At 37.2% G+C, this 17,500-nt stretch overlaps 1 long non-coding RNA gene across 1 annotated transcript in view; it reads left to right on the top strand.

The window, feature by feature from the left end:
- LOC137637564 (uncharacterized) overlaps positions 1 to 17,500 on the top strand; it is a 128,853-nt gene that overhangs the window by 1,388 nt on the left and 109,965 nt on the right. The window contains exon 2 of the long non-coding RNA XR_011043707.1: positions 7,278 to 7,299. This is a non-coding gene — a long non-coding RNA (uncharacterized lncRNA). The remainder of the gene's footprint in view (positions 1 to 7,277; positions 7,300 to 17,500) is intronic.

The raw sequence follows: 17,500 nt of genomic DNA, 5'->3' as shown, positions 1-17,500 counted from the left end.
AATATGCTGTGTGATACGTCTAAATACCTAAGAGTGTATACTGCAGAATTAACTGATTTAGTATGTCGGGTTTCCATGTTTTATAAGGCCAAGGAACCCAGCCCTTAAAGTAAAAGTAAGTAAGGAAAGGAGTGAAGTTACTTGTAAAACTGTCTCTCTCTCTCTCTCTCTCTCTCTCTCTCTCTCTCTCTCTCTCTCTCTCTCTCTCTCTCTCACACCATCCTTCACTCTCCCTCCCTCTCTCAACCCCACTCACCATCCTTCACTCTCCCTCCCTCTTCCTTACTCTCCCTCATTCAACCTCACTCACTCACTATCCTTCACTCTCCCTCCCTCTCCCTCTTCCTTGCTCTCCCTCATTCAACCTCACTCACTCTCTATCCTTCACTCTCCCTCCCTCAATCTTGCTCATTCTCCCTCACTCACTCACTCAATCACACTCTCTCTCTCTCTCTCTCTCTCTCTCTCTCTCTCTCTCTCTCTCTCTCTCTCTCTCTCTCTCTCTGCTGCTGCTGCTGCTGCTGCTTTCCTGGTTCTATCACACGAAACAACCCTACGCACTACGAACATTTCAAGATCAGTTTGTCGTACTTATACGCTTTTATGTATTTTGCGAATTACTGCGTAATTTGTCAAATCCACATTATCGAAGCACTGGGTTAGCTTCCCCCCCCCCCTCCTATAACTTGCCCTCTCTCTGAGTAAAGAAGAAAGCATGTGTGTATGAACGTGGTCATTTCAGCAATCATAGCCTGGTCGAAGTCATTTAACCATGTTTCAGATAATGTTAATATGTCGGAATATTTCTCATTTCTCAATTCTTGAATTTCAATAGTTCTATTACTAACAGATTGCGTAGCAACTCCACATTCATTGCCTTCGTAAGGGCTGGTCAGTTTTAAAGTCCCATTTGACCAGGATAGTCACCTGTTCAGGACAGTACAGCCCAAGTCGATGTTCATTATACGATGTTACATTTGAGGATTTGTGAGAAGTTGCTAAGGTAAATTTGTTATCGTATAAGAGTGTTGGGGGATGTCAGGCGACTGTGGGGTGGGGGCCTAGGTGATTGTTGGGGGGAGGTAATTATGGGGAGGGGCAAGTATGTGAAGCGCTCGCTCGCTCTCTCTCTCTCTCTCTCTCTCTCTCTCTCTCTCTCTCTCTCGAGGAAAATAGGCTAATTACTGATATTGTAGGCGAGGCCATTTGATGTAAGGAAATATGTTAGGAAATTCAATCTCTCTCTCTCTCTCTCTCTCTCTCTCTCTCTCGTGAGGAAAGTAATTACTGATATTGTAAGCCTCGCCGTTTGATGTAGGCAGTGATAGCCTATGTTAGCAAATTCAGATTATCTCTCTCTCTCTCTCTCTCTCTCTCTCTCTCTCTCTCTCGGAAAATAGGCAAATTACTGATATTGTAAGCGAGGCCATTTGATGTAAGGAAATATGTTAGGAAATTCAGATTCTCTCTCTCTCTCTCTCTCTCTCTCTCTCTCTCGTGAGGAAAGTAATTACTAATATTGTAAGCCTGGCCGTTTGATGTAAGCAGTGATATGTTAGCTCTCTCTCTCTCTCTCTCTCTCTCTCTCTCTCTCTCTCCAAGGAAAATGATTACAGAAATTTTTAGCACGAGCTTTATGAAGTCCACAAACGACTGAAAAATACTTTTTTCTCGGTAATATTATCTTAAGCCATCGCTGATCGCTGATCGAATTCATTTCAATAAAATAGTTTCAATAGTTGAATCTTTCATAATGCAGTCGATAGACAATGTTAATCACCTCCTTATATATGGCATAACGCTTACTTGAAGGGCTATTGGTACCCTCGTCAGTTTTTTTCGATCTGTCAAGCAAAGGTCGTTCACCCGGAGTTTCGCTCAGGGTGGGAAGATGGAGAATCTACGCGTCTTCAGTGTTACGTGAATTTAAAGGTTATTGTCAACTTAATTTTGCAGTGTTATGTCCAAAATATTAATAATAACGATAAATGATTTCGTGATCAAATTAGACCAGCCTTTTTTTCTGTATTAAAATTGGTTATCACTCGGTTGAGTCCCTTGTCAGGCTGGGAGGAACATAGAGAGGAAAGGTCTCCTTTTTTCATTTGTTTGATGTCGGAAGTGCTTTAGTATATTTATGTAAAGTTAGTTATAGTAATCCAATTGTCTCTTTATTACAATTAATTCTTCGTTAATGATCTGCGAGCTGTGAAATTTGTGTCGAAGATGTGATTAAAACGAATTTTTTGCTTCTGTGAGGAACTGTGGCTAAAGTTTTTATGTCTAGAGAAGACTTGTGTTTCACAACGTGATAGTTCAATTGTGTATCACCTCGACGAGGAAATTGGGAGCTGAAAAAAAATGTCGGATTTATTATCATAACGTATTAAGAATTGAATCTTTGAATGTAGTTCCCACTCAAATCAAGTTTTTATACGGATAGGGATATTAAAGTTGCTTATAAATTTCTAGATAGATTTGTGAAAAGTTAGCTTTGAAATATTTGAATTGAAACATGCGAAAAATTAGAGTGGCACCCAATAAAATGAAGACCTCCGCCACGGCAGCTTATTTCTCGACATTTTGCTTCATCATGACCTTGATCTTTGACTTTAATATGTATCAATTTTCGTATATTTTCATACACTCAAATATGAACTAAGCTTAAAGTCTCTGTGACAACGATGTCCAAACTCATGGCTGATTACGTGAATTGGACATTTTGCTTAACTGTGAACTTGACCTTCCAAAATGTAATCATTTCCAGCTTTGTACATAACAGTTATTCCCTGCAAGTTTCATTACTCTACGATTTAACTACACACACACAAACAAACAAACAACATGTGGTAAAACATAACCTCCTTCCTACTTCGTTGGTGGAGGGAACTATTGAATGCGAAACTTAGTTTTGATGGGTCTTATTCTGATTTGGTGAATTTGCTGGCAAAGATTCTCTCTCTCTCTCTCTCTCTCTCTCTCTCTCTCTCTCTCTCTCAATGAAATATTTCTTCTTGACACAGACGGCGGCTAGAACCTGCGCCAATTGATAAATACGTAAACTGTAATTTAAAAGTGTTCGTCATATTCTTAACAGTTATTATTAAGTGGTGTGTATGCATGTAGTACCTGATCCGATCAACTTTGCTACATCTTACACGCTTATTCATTTGTTAATTACTGTAATGAGTCGCTCAAATGTGCAATGAAGTGTAAACAGCTATTACGCCGTAGACGGCTGTGGGTGGTTTCTTTGAGGGGGGAGGTGGGAGGGGCTGCTGTAACTCGGTGTGTGTGCGCGCGCGCGCTTTTTTCGTGTTTGGGAAGGGGAAATGGGGGGTTTCTCAGAACGAAAGAAAGTTAGGATTCAGATTATATATATATATATATATATATATATTTATATTTATATATATATATATATATATATATATATATTTATATATATATATATATATATATTTATATATATATATATATATATATTTATATATATATATATATATATATATAGATATAGATATAGATATATAGATATATATATATATAGATATATATATATATATATATATATTTATATATATATATATATATATATATACACACACATATATATACATATACATATACATATGTATATATATATATATATATATATGTATGCAACTTGTGTTAGCACTTAATGGTTATAAAGAAAATTGCTTGGCAAACCCCATTTCATTTTGCGTTCTTAATGAATCCTACGTTTAATGAATTGTCTTATGAATTTTTTTTTATTCATAGCAATAGGAGTATTAATAGTATTACCTATATAAGATTCATAGAAAGAAGCAAGCAAAAAGTATATTGTCTGCTAAATCGTCTGTTGTGTTTCCCAGAAATATTTATACTTAAGGAAAATTACTTTCTAAATCGTTAGGAATCAAAATTTTATATAAATGTAATATATATATATATATAATATATATATGTATATATATATATATTATATATATATATATATAAATGTTGATGTATTGTGCAATTCGTTACTGGAGATTAACCATTTTTTTTATCACCTAGTTATTAATTGAATATTCTTAGTGGTTTTTTACGTAAGTCCTTTTTTTGTAACATAATTTCTTAGTGATTTGAACATACGATTGTAGTTTGTATGTTGAATTTTGTACAAATTATATATTTTGATATTAATTTGTCTTATAAACGAAGTTGAGTTTGAGAATTTATGAGAAATTTGGAAGATAAATCCAAGGTCTGAGAGAGAGAGAGAGAGAGAGAGAGAGAGAGAGAGAGAGAGAGAGAGAGAGAGAGACTTTAGGAATGTTTGGGCAAAGTCAGAAGGTGGTTTTGCGACCAAAATCTAGAAGCTATCATGACTCTTACACGACACTAGCCCGATTCCTGGTTCAGAAATGCCGTGCAGTGCCTCGTGTCAGTTAATAAAGTCTGTGTGTGAAGTGTCTGGAGGTGCAGGGGTACTGAGATTAACCATTTGAAATGACGAAAATCGGGTATACATAAATTCTCGGGGTACTGAGATTAACCATTTGAAATGACGAAAATCGGGTATACATAAATTCTCGGGGTACTGAGATTAACCATTTGAAATGACGAAAATCGGGTATACATAAATTCTCGGGGTACTGAGATTAACCATTTGAAATGACGAAAATCGGGTATACATAAATTCTCGGGGTACTGAGATTAACCATTTGAAATGACGAAAATCGGGTATACATAAATTCTCCGGGTACTGAGATTAACCATTTGAAATGACGAAAATCGGGTATACATAAATTCTCGGGGTACTGAGATTAACCATTTGAAACGACGAAAATCGGGTATACATAAATTCTCGGGGTACTGAGATTAACCATTTGAAATGACGAAAATCGGGTATACATAAATTCTCGGGGTACTGAGATTAACCATTTGAAATGACGAAAATCGGGTATACATAAATTCTCGGGGTACTGAGATTAACCATTTGAAATGACGAAAATCGGGTATACATAAATTCTCGAGCTATTTTGCCAGTTTTCATGCAATTTTACCAATTCTCGTATTAATTTACAAATGTTGGTGTACCATTTGGCCAATGTCCGTACCTGCTTGCCAATATTCGTGCCATTTGGCCAAAGTCCGTACCATCTTGCCAATGTTCGTACCTGCTTACCAGTGTTAGTACCATTTGTTCAATTTTCATACTATTAAGCCAATTTCGTACCATTTGGCCAATTTCGTACCATCTTGCCAATGATCGTGCCATTTGTTCAATTTTCGTACAATTTGGCCAATGTTCGAAAATATACCCTCCTGTCAACTTCGTTGGCAGAGGTAACTAATATCATCTTTGTGGGGACTCGAGACCCCTTCTATATCAAGTGTTGTTGAATCTTGGCCCTTGTTCAATATCACGTTTTTTGTTCCATGATCTTTTTAAATCAATTTCCTTTAAATATTTTACCATTTAGTTTCTTACTCGTTAACCACAGTTCAACAATGCACACAGTAACAATCGCAATAGCTCTCTCTCTCTCTCTCTCTCTCTCTCTCTCTCTCTCTCTCTCTCTCTCAAAAATTGTTTTCACTTATTTTTATAACATTTTTTTTTTCAATGTCGTAACCTATATTTCCTAACAAAACTAAAAGCTTTTATCCATACACGTCTCTGTAACTCCTTCAAGTGTCGTGTTATGCTGATCACCACCTTCCCCCTCCGTGGTTGTCTGAGATATTAGGGGGTTACCTGGTGTGTCCTGGGACGGGGGGGGGGGGGGGGGGAGACGGATACCTGGTGTTTCCCTGCCCCCCCCCCCCCCCCCACGGATTTTCAGTAAACCATTTAAAATGTTACAGCCTTTTTACTAACATACAGCTAACTCCGTTCAAAATATTATTTTACGTATATTTGATTTCTATTTTCATTTAGTGTAATTCTTTTCGTTATATTCTGGTTCGTTGCCTATGCATACTTAACTAGTGCATTTATTAAACAGAACACCAGGCTAACTACATCCTGTGGACACCAGTCAATTTTGTTAAAACTTACGTTAAGTAATAGGCCAAGTTTTGTTTTAAGAACTCTCTCTCTCTCTCTCTCTCTCTCTCTCTCTCTCTCTCTGTCTCTCTCTCTCTCTCTCTCTGCTGGATTAGGATTCGAGATCCACTCAAGTACAATACTTTCTTGTAGTGTCTGCAATCTAACCATCCTTATGAGCTAAGGACTTCATAGGTATACCTGCTGAGTCATGAGCAGCCATTCCCTGGCCCTCCCTGGTCCTAGATTAAGTGGAGAGGGAGCTAGACCGCTGATCATACGTATACGTGGTCAGTCTCTGGGGCATTGTCACTGTCCCTTGTTTCTGCCATTCATGAGTAACCTTTAAACCTTTTGCCGTTGTTGTAGGGCTTGGTGAATGGATGTTCAGATTTCAGTCTTTGTTGTTGACCCAACACATTTGAATCAGATCTAGAAATATATTTACATTTTTAAAAACATATTCATTGTACTTTTTGAATAGACAATTTCCTAAATACGTACTAAATATCCTTGCTCATTCCCCAGTACCAATTTTTTGTTGGAGTTCTCGGGCTTATAGAATCCTGCTTTTTCAACTAGGGTTGTAGCTTAGCTATAATAATAATAATAATAATAATCTCGTTTCAACATGATTTATCAGCTGTTTGTTGACCCTCTGTTATAGGTCACTTCAATTTTTCATTTTTGTTGAATTTTCTTGAAAAGGGAATGGCTGTGTGAAATCACATCACAATGAACTGGCTGCCAAATTAGATCAATTTCTGAAACGGTGTTGGCCTTTATTATTTTTGTATTTCTTACGATACTACAACAGCTTCAAATTACCTGTCTTATTGCTTAATTGGTTACTTATCTACTTAATTCATTGGTCATATATATACTTACTTTATTGGTTACTTATCTACTTACCTAATTACTTAACAATATTACTTGCAGAAGGTTCGTGTGGTCTCATGTCACACTAGAAGCTTGGACTCAAAGTAGGATTTGCTAGATTTTATGTCACGTACAAAAGTTGAAAGTTTCAATCTCAAATATATGAAGGATTATATCCTTTAGTCAATATCAGTTATCAAATCTACCTTAGTGTAACTCAGAGAAAACAAGAAAATAATTAATTTTCCTTAACTTAAATCATTATTAGTTATGTTAAGTGGGATATTATCCATTGATAATTTGCTGATCATAGTCGGTTTCATATTTGATACTAATTATATATTTTTCTCTTTTGCAGATGGTGTGATTGACAAGAAAAGGTAAGAGGGTATTACCGAGATTTTAAAAACTAGGAAATTTTTAGACTAAAGAACCCAGTCGTTAATGGTGGTCCCCCAGGAGACACGAAGTCGATTTAAAAACAAGTTTGTATCTCATTTATTATAAAATATTGTATTCTGTAAATCTAAATATCCTTCTGTGTCTCCTGGCTAGTGACATCTGCATGTGGAAACCTGGCGGTGGTACATATTAAAGGATTTCATCTCCTTTAATGTAACGCAAGCATGTGGCATCAGTACTGACTGGTTGGTTGCGTAGATTTCAATACTTGTAGCGTAAGACTTATAGATTCAATTATAATAGGTCTTTGTATTTTAGTTACTTTGTTTCACTAGTATTAAGGTGTTTACTGGATAGCCCACTGCTGTGGTTGGGCACCTGAGAGGGGTGTTGGGCTTACCCGGCTGACGTTCTGGTGAGTATATATTCTGATGAAACATTAGAAATGCAGAGTATAGTGGAGGTCTCTGTTTGGCTGAAGTCTATCTTCGACAAAGGTCCCCACTTTTGGGGAATTTTCCCGCATATCAGGGATTATTTTTATAGTTTTCTATGTAGTTAGTTATTCAACAATGTACATTTTGCAGCGATTTTCTTAGAATAGACTTGAATTTGCGAAGAATTTCTTTTATCTGTTTTGACGTTTGACAAAATCGCTTTTAGCGCGAGAGTTTTGCTCAACAGTCATTTTCTGGTTTTGCGTTCCAAGTCTAGATTTTAATCGGAGTTGTTGGTAAAGGAAGAAACGGAGACAATAGCCTACCAGTGCCTGGTTCTAGGCCTAAATTCCCTTTTAAACTCAGTGAGGAAATTAAAAGGCCGTATTTTCGTAAAATCTAATCAACATTTCACTGGAAAAATTACATATTCTTTTGATTTGGGAGAAGAAATTGACGATTTTCTCACGTTTTTACAATTGTGGAAACTGTTGGTGGCGATGAAGTGTCGTAAAACACTGTTTAATTACCTCTGCTAACGAAGTTCGAAGGAGGTTATATCATACCCACTGTTTGTGTGTTAGCTCGTGTGTGTTTTTTTGTTTGTTGGTACCAGCTTCATACCACAATTTTGATCGTAGATTAATGAAACTTGCAGGGATTAACTGTTATGTAAGAAGCTGTAAATGATTAAAGTCAATGGTCAAGGTCACGGTCAAGCAAAATGTCCAATTCACCTAATCAGCCATAGGTTTGGACATCGTTGTCACAGAGACTTCAAACTTAGTTCATATTTGAGTGTATGAAAATCCACGCCAATTAACACATGTTAAAGTCAAAGGTCAAGATCAAGGTCGAGCAAAAGGTCGAGAAATAAGCTGTCTCGGCAGAGGTCTGCGCTCTACTGAGTACCCCTCTAGTTTTGGTATATTTTGCTCTTCAAAAGCGTAAGAAGGAACCGTGAATTTGATGTGATTGGCGTATGAGTTATTTTGACGTAGAGTATACATGCATACTAAGTAATTCATTTGTCGATATGCAGATACAGTCAGTGAATTCTTCAACATATAGCATATAACATAAATACTTCATTATTTTACGAATATACAAAATTTAAGCTTTTCACTCATACACACATGAAGTTTTTATAGTTTATATATGAACGATCTATTTAATGTTATTACTGTTCTTCGAATGTTTTATTTTAATTATTCATCACTTCTCCTGTAGTTTATTTCCTTCTTTTCCTTCCTCACTGGGCTATTTTTCCCTAATGGAGCAAGCAATCAAACAGACAAACAGGGGCGAAAACATAACCACCTCTCAACTTCGTTGGCGGAGGTAATAATACGAGTACGTAGAAATGTCTAATTCACTCTACTCCCTTGAAGGGCTAATTTCCTGGTCCTATCGCAAAGGGAAACCCTGTTTCCTATCGAACCTAGAACCTACAATGTCATTTTATCGTATACATTGTAATGTATTTAGCGTATACATACAGTCCCTGATAAGTAAGCTATACACAATTATTTGGTTTAAATATTGCTTCCACAATCTCAATAAACGGTAGCCCCAAGAAATTCAGCGTTCGTATAGCTGTGCATTCAAAATTCTTACGGTGTCTACAACCTAGTTTAGGCAGCTGGCATTATCAGCCACGCCCACCAGTTACTCCCAAACTAACTCTCTCTCTCTCTCTCTCTCTCTCTCTCTCTCTCTCTCTCTCTCTCTCTAATAGTAATCATATAATCATTTGAAGCTTTCTGACGTGTATAGGATTCGTAGATTGTATTCCCAAATACAGATTATTTATAGGTTTAGATTAAGTCGTCCTTATGTCAGCTCATGTAATTAAACAAGTGTTTGGTGGAATAAGAGGCTTAGATTAGATACTTAGGGGCTCTATGCCAACAAGGTATTGAAATTCAGTTTAAAGTGAAGCAAGAAATTTCCGTGAAAAAAAAAAATATTAGTCAAAACAAGGTGTTTTTTAGCGTATTTATTTTAAAAAAATATTCTTGAGAATCCTTTCATTGAAATTATTTGTTTCGTATTAAATTGCAGTATTTTTTCTTCATATTCCATTAGCGGACAGGTGTAAAAGCCTCATTAGTTAATTACTGACTAAACTCTTACCGCAAGTGGGTGGTGGTGTCCTTCGTCTTTTTTCAGACTAGTCGAACAAAATGGTTTCCTCCATATTTGTTCTTCTTTACGAAGTCAGCCTGACCCATTTGTCGGTGATTTTTTTTACCTCTGCGAACGAAGTTAGGAGGAAGTTATGTTTTCGCCCCTGTTTATGTGTGTGTGTGTGTGTGTGTGTGTGTGTGTTGTGAACAACTTCCTGGCCACAATTTTACTCACAGAGTAGTGAAACTTTCAGGGATTAATTGTTATGTTGAGTCGTGGAAGTGATTCCACTTTGAAAGTCCTAGGTCGAAGTTCAAGCTCAAGGTTGAGCAAAAGATCGAGAAATAAGCTGCCGTGGCGGACGTCTGCACTCTACTGAGTGCCCCTCTAGTTTTTAAACAAGCTTTCAATCTAAAAATGTGAAGTCTTACATAGTGAAAAACACAACAGTTCGTTTAGTATGAAGGTAAAAAGTTGAATTCATTTTGCATGAATTAATTTTGATACTAATGTTTCATGTTGACATTTCCGGCGACAATATCATTTTGATGATACAATAGGGGTTATTAATGATCCACATGACTGCATAAGACTTCAATTTTGTCTTTAATATTTTGTGAACTAAGCAACATGGATCGAAGGTGTGACTATAGTTTTATGTGTACTTCAATTACTCCTTAAAACTAGTTCAATTCTATGTCAAATTTGTGGCCTTCGTATATGGTAACGTTCATAGAAATGTTTTCTACTTGATATAAAGATATTTTCTATGTTAGGAAATTTTTGGTTTTTATTGATCTACAACTTGAGGGGCACTCAGCAGAGTGCAGACCTCCGCATCGGCTGTTTATTTTTCGATCTTTTGCTCGACCTTGCCTTTATTTTTTTACTTTAATATGTATTAATTGGCGTGGATTTTCATACACTCAAATATGAACCAGTTTTTGGTGCCTCTGTGACAACGATGTCCAAACTTATGGCTGATTACGTGAATTGGACATTTTTCTTGACCTTAACCTTTGAACTTGACCTGCCAGAATTTAATACTTTCCAGGTTTTTACGTAACAGTTAATCCCTGCGAGTTTCATTATTCTACGATTAAAATTGTGGTCGGGAAGCTGCTCACAAACACACACAAACAAACACAAACCGGGGTTAAAACATAACCTCCTTTCAATTTCGTTGGCGAAGGTAATCATCAACAACAAAAATAATTTGGACTTTGCTAAGGGTATCTATAAAGGACAAGTGCTTCTGTTGAGTTTTAGCCCAGAAAGACTTAGTTTTGATGTTATAACAATTATCATTTTAATCTAACTTGGCGTACAAATGAATTGAATGTTCACATTTGCCAATGTAACGTCTTTGCCTGGTGATTACCAGACTGTGGATCGAGTCCCGCTCCAACTTGTTAGTTCCTTTGATCGCTTCAACCTCACCAATCTTGTGAGGTAAGGATGGGGGTTTGGGGGAGCCTATAAGTCTATCTGCTGAGTCATCAGCAGCCATTGCCTGGCTCTCCCTAGTCCCAGTTTGGATGGAGAGGGGGCTTGAGTGCTGATCATATGTGTATATGATGTCTCTAGGACATTGTCCTGCTTGATAGGGCAATGTCACGGTCCCTTGCCTCTGCCATTCATGAGCGGCCATTATACCTTTAAGCCTTTAAACTGTTCGTACCAAAGCACTGGTTCCACATCATCTGTAGAATGTAGGCAGTGACACCATACAATAGTGCTAATCTTTATTTGAAATTACTCTTTAGGAACTAAATTCTAAAATACTTGTCTACGTTAAATCATGTTTGTGTTTCCAAGTGTCGTAGGTGATCTTAGATGTGTTTTTCATATTGTAATAATCCTGGCTTTTTCTGAAACAGTCATAGTGTCTTTTTACCTCAACCAAGGTGGAGAATCGAGTCACTTTATTCATTTGTCTGTGTGTCTGTGGACAGAATTACGTCAAAACTACTCGACGGATTTTGACGAAATTTCCACCACATAGATCTTAGGTCATGGACGACTCCATTAACCTTCGGCGGAGGTCAGAAATCTGTGAGTGCTTTTGTTTATAATAATGCTTTTTTGTGGTTCAGAGTCTGGTCAGAAGTCTAGCCCGCACTGGCGACTGTGAATGTCCTCTCATATAGTTTACTTTAAGGGTGCTTTTCTGGTCCTATACTTTAAGGGGAACCTTACTCTCTTCATGACTTTTCGTAATTCATTTCATCGTATATATTCCAAGGCATTCAGCTTTTCACATTGCATATTGCTCGTTGAGTGTCCATATTATCGAAGCACTTTGAAAATATTCTTTAGTTTCCTATTGAGAGCCTTAATATCTTCAGTCTTTCGGATGTCTAGTGGGAGCTTATTGTATGGTCTTGGGGCCGCATATTTGAAAGCTCTATAGTCTAGAACCTAGTACAGTTGACATGTATCTTGGTTCCAATAATTTAAAACCATCTTTAACTATTCTCGTCTCAAACGCTGGCTGCACAATATGTAGCAATTCTCTTAGATATTTTGGACGTCCGGTTCTGATAACTTAATCGGTTATTGTGCATAATTGTTAAACAAAATTCTTGCTTTAATAGGCAGTCAGTGTAAATAAATTAGTACAGGAGTGATCAATTTAAGGACTGTTTTTATAAATCAATTGAACTGTTTTGCTGAACTTTATCTTTGTCTTATTACTTCCGCCAACGAAGATAGGAGTAGGTTTTGTTTTCGCCCCTGTTTGTCCGTTTGTCTGTTTGTTTGTGAACAACTTCCTAGCCACAATTTTACTCATAGAATACTGAAACTTTCAAGGATTAATTATGTTGAGACGTGGAAGTGATTCACTTCTGAAAGTCTTAGGTCTCAAGGTAAAGGTCGAGCAAAAGGGTGACCGAAAAATACGCCGACGGTCAAAATTGATTCTGGGAAAGTCAGTTGGTTTAGAGAAAGAAGCTGCCGTGACGGAGGTCTGCACTCTGAGTGCTTTTCTAGTTTAAAATGGGTTTGAAAAGGATAATGGCTCCTTACCCCATCCCCCACCACAATACCCCCATCCGGGTGGGTAACTTAGTCTCAGAGTTAGAAGTTCGCTGGCCAGGTCTCCCAATGGGAAAATCGTTTTGGCTTCGTAAGTGAATCTTATTATTCTGTTTCACTACGATTGACGGTTTCCAGTTTTTCCAGACGGTATTAAAATGTGTCTTTTGTCTTGAGTAATATATGGAATTACTCCTTTTCCAGTTGTAATTTAGCTCCAAACTATCAAGATTTCCAGCGAGTTTGTCGAAATTGAAGCCTTCAAACTATGCTTCCCCTTCAACCTCAAATGCTGGATTGAGACATAGATGTGCCTACATTCTTGTTACTTACTGGTGTTACTTGTGAGTAGTCTTCAAGGCCCAACTCCATTGCTGGTGTAGCTCTTCATAGGGCCTCCCTCGTACATATTTTAGTTAACATCTATATTTTTGTCTGATGCACTTTTCATTTAAGTCGTAGCATTTAGTGAATAAGTGGGTTTTTAATTTCTTATCAAAACTATGCAGTCTTTCACTGTTCTTGAGATATCCAGGCAGCTTATTATAGATTCTTGTAAACATAATACAAACGCTCTAAAACCGATATTTAAATTACATCTCGGCTCATTCAGTCTATGACGATCCACGCTATGTCTTAAAGTCATAAGAGTGTCGATGTGAAAGCCATTTAATAATTCATTTATGTGATTTGGTTTTCATAAGACATAATTTGTAAATACTTCTTCCCTTTACTGATTGACAATGTAGATCAATTAATAGTTTTATTGCTACGTTGACATGACTGTTCAGAGCTAGAATAAATTGTTCAACTAGATGGTTTTCAAGACAGCGTCATCAATATCACTCCAATGACCTTATTTATTTGGTGGCTTAAAAGCTTAAAGGTCGCTCATGAATGGCAGAGGCAAGGGACAGTGACATTTCCCTATCGAGCAAGACAATGCCCTAGAGACTGACCCATATATACATATAATCAGCGCCCAAACCCCCTATCCACCCAAGCTAGGACCAAGGAGGACCAGGTAATGGCTGCTGATGACTCTGCAGGTAGACCTATAGTCTCCCTCAAACACCCATCCTTAGCTCACAAGGATGATGAGGTTGCAGCGACCAAAGGAACTAATGAGTTTGAGTGGGATTCTTTAGCCCAGGCTGGCGTTCAGCAGTCAGGGACGTTACCAATAAGGCCACCACAACCTTTGTTTACAAAGAGCTACTAAAGATAATCACATTAGGAATAGTGTGATCAGTCCAATCCTATAACTTGGATTCTGGTAACCTATTGAAAACTATCCTGCCTGAGAATCTACTGGACTGGGGTTCGAGATCCGTCAAGCTTGATAGCTTCTAGTAGTGTCTGCAACCTCACCATCCATGCGAGCCAAGGATGGGGGTATTTGGGGAAGCCTATAGGTCTACTTAATGAGTCATCAGCAGCCATTGCCTGGCCCTCCCTGGTCCTAGTTTTCACTGATCATATGTATACGAGTATATGGTCAGTTTCTAAGGTACTGTTACTGTCCCTTGCCTCTGCCATTCAGGAGTGACCTTTAAACTCCATACTTATCTGGGGAATTTCCAAGCTGCTGTAGGGCCCTGAACGGCCTTCCAGGACCCAGTGCCAGGCATCAAGACCAAATCAATGAATCCAGTCTGTCATTTTGTATATATTTATATTATTGGTTTATCATAAGGTCTACAGTTATTTCAATCTAATTTGGGGATGATGCACAAGTTTACTTTAACATGAATGACATTGATATTACAACTGAAAATTTAACTACCTTTTGACTAGTGTAAATGAATAATTTAATGAATGACATTTAAACATCATCATCATCATCATCTCCTCCTACTCCTATTGACGCAAAAGGCCTCGGTTAGAATTCGCCAGTTGTCTCTATCTTGAGCTTTTGAATCAATACTTCGCCATTCATCAGCTCCTACTTCACGCTTCGTAGTCCTCAGCCATGTAGGCCTGGGTCTTCCAACTCTTTTAGTGCCTTCTGGAGTCCTGTTGACAGTTTGGTGAACTAATCTCTCTTGGGAAATGCAAAGAGCATGCCCAAACCATCTCCATCTACCCCTCATCTTGATCTCATCCACATGTGGCACTCGAGTATCTCTCATAGTTTCATTTCCAATCCTGATATTTAAAAAATTAAAACAAATTTTAAAGTAAACTTTATTGATGGTGATAAAGAAAAATAAATGAACATTGTCGACAATTTAGTCTTGATTAAGATTAGAGTTTGTATGAATCAATGGATATATCATCTTTGAAACATTGCTTCTGTAAAGAAATATTTAGATGAATGTTCCCTTGGGAAAAGGAGATCAACCGTGTTATTATTGGAAGTGACTATTGCTGCTATATCTTACTTAACTCGAAGTACTGTTTGGAAAGTTGCAAAATAAAAGGAGACCAAAATTAGTAAGAGATGATTTACCCCTTGACAAGATAACCCATTAGTCATGGTATGGCAATGAAACAATCTCCAATAGATTTAGTAGATTTGAGAACAAAACCATCAGACGAATATTCCGAGTTAAATGGCAGGACAGGATTAGAAATGAAACTCTAAGATATTACTCGAATGCCATATGTGGATGAGATCATGGTGAGGGGTAGATGAAGATGGGTTTAGGTATGCTCTTTGCATTCCCTGGGAGAGTTTAGTTCACCAAATTTTCAACTGGGTTCCACAAAATACTAGAAGAGTTGGAAGACCCAGGCCTACATGGCTGAGGACTATGAAGGGTGAAGGAGACGATGAATGGAGAAGTATTGAATTAAAAGCTCAAGATAGGGGTGACTGGCGAAATCTAACCGAGGCCCTTTGAGACAAGATGTGTGGGAGGAGATGATGATGATGAGTATAACCCATTAGTTGATTGAACTAACTGAATGCTTAGTAAGGTAGCATTTTTTCCAATTAATCAAAACTGTATGCGCAAAGTAAGAGATTTTCCTATGCGCACATATGCCAACAAATCGTGTTGACTTAAGAACCTGAAGAATATTTTTAATGTTATAATTGGCAGAATTTGACAATAAGAAGGGCTACGACATATTGCAGATGCTTGAAGAATGTATTGTACACGAACAAATTGCGTGGGTTCCAGAGTGGCTGGTTTGCTTTGTTTAAAAGAATTATATTGCTGTTTCATAACCAGTATAATCTTCATGTTGTTGTAGACAATGTCCCTAGAATATTGGTTGTAGATTGTCTGGCCCTAGTGGCCAGAAGCTGGATTTTGCTCGATAACAGAACTTAAACTCTGCAACATGGCCGGAAATTTTTCGTGAGAAGTGTGACCCATTAAGTTTTCAAAGTAGATTCGTAGGAATAACATAAGGTTCTTCTGAAATCTTAGCTAATTAGAGTTACCGTACCACCAGCCACATGAGTTGGGGGAAAGTTTTAAGATGTTCATTGCAGTTTTATTTCGTGGATTTAAATTCTTGGAGATAAAATAAAGAAAAAAAAAGATATTTGACAGGCGTTATATTCCACGATCTATTGCCAACATAGTTACTTGCTGATTTCCCATGGTCTTCTCTTAAGCATGTCCATGGAGCAACGTAAAATATTTCATATGAATAAAGTTATTTTTAGTTTACCCAGGTGTGATTATACTTCGAGTGCGTCAGCTCGAAGCGTTAGTAGGTTTGAACGTAAGAGCTTACTTGCTTGTACACTAGCTCGCTTTCATCTGTTCATTCAATAATGTCTTGGCTATTCTTGTTATTCATGCTATATAAGCTCAAGAACTTTATGTGGAGGGCATCAGTTGCCTGGAGGGTGCCTTTACTTTTTTGGAATACTGGATTGAGTCGATCAGCAGCTCAATCTTCGTCCTTGTTGGTTTCTTTTGGTTTTGTGACACTGTTATTATTATTATTATTATTATTATTATTATTATTATTATTATTATTATTATTATTATTATTATTATTATTATTATTACTTTCTAAGCTGCAACCCTAGTTGGAAAAGCAGGGTGCTATAAGACAAGGAGCTCCAACAGTGGCAGAAGAGACTCTTTAGCTATGGTCAGCAGCTCTTCTAGGAGAAGGACACTCCAAAATCAAACCATTGTTCTCTAGTCTTGGGTAGTGCCATAGCCTCTATACCATGGTCTTCCACTATCTTGGGTTAGAGTTCTCTTGCTTGAGGGTACACTCGGGCACACTATTCTATCTAATTTCTCTTCCTCTTGCTTTGTTAAAGTTTTTAGTTTATATAAGAGATTTTTATTTTAATATTCTTAAAATATTTATTTTTTCCTTGCTTCCTTTCCTCACTGGGCTATTTTCCCTGTTGGAGCCCCGGGGCTTATAGGATTCTGCTTTTCCAACTAGGGTTGTAGCTTAGCAAATAATAATAATAATAATAATAATAATAATAATAATAATAATAATAATAATAATAATAATAAAGGCCGAGTTTTAGAATTTCATGCTGGCCAAGGGGTAGGTGTTTTATTCATTTAATATAATCACCTTTTTGCTATTGGATTCTCAGTTTGCCACCGATGGCATTAACTGATTTCGTTGAAGGTTTTGA

Source organism: Palaemon carinicauda, unplaced genomic scaffold, assembly GCF_036898095.1.
Source record: "Palaemon carinicauda isolate YSFRI2023 unplaced genomic scaffold, ASM3689809v2 scaffold85, whole genome shotgun sequence".
NCBI lineage: Eukaryota > Metazoa > Arthropoda > Malacostraca > Decapoda > Palaemonidae > Palaemon > Palaemon carinicauda.
Note: the sequence above shows the minus strand (reverse complement) of the source record. Positions and strands in the feature narration are given on the sequence as shown.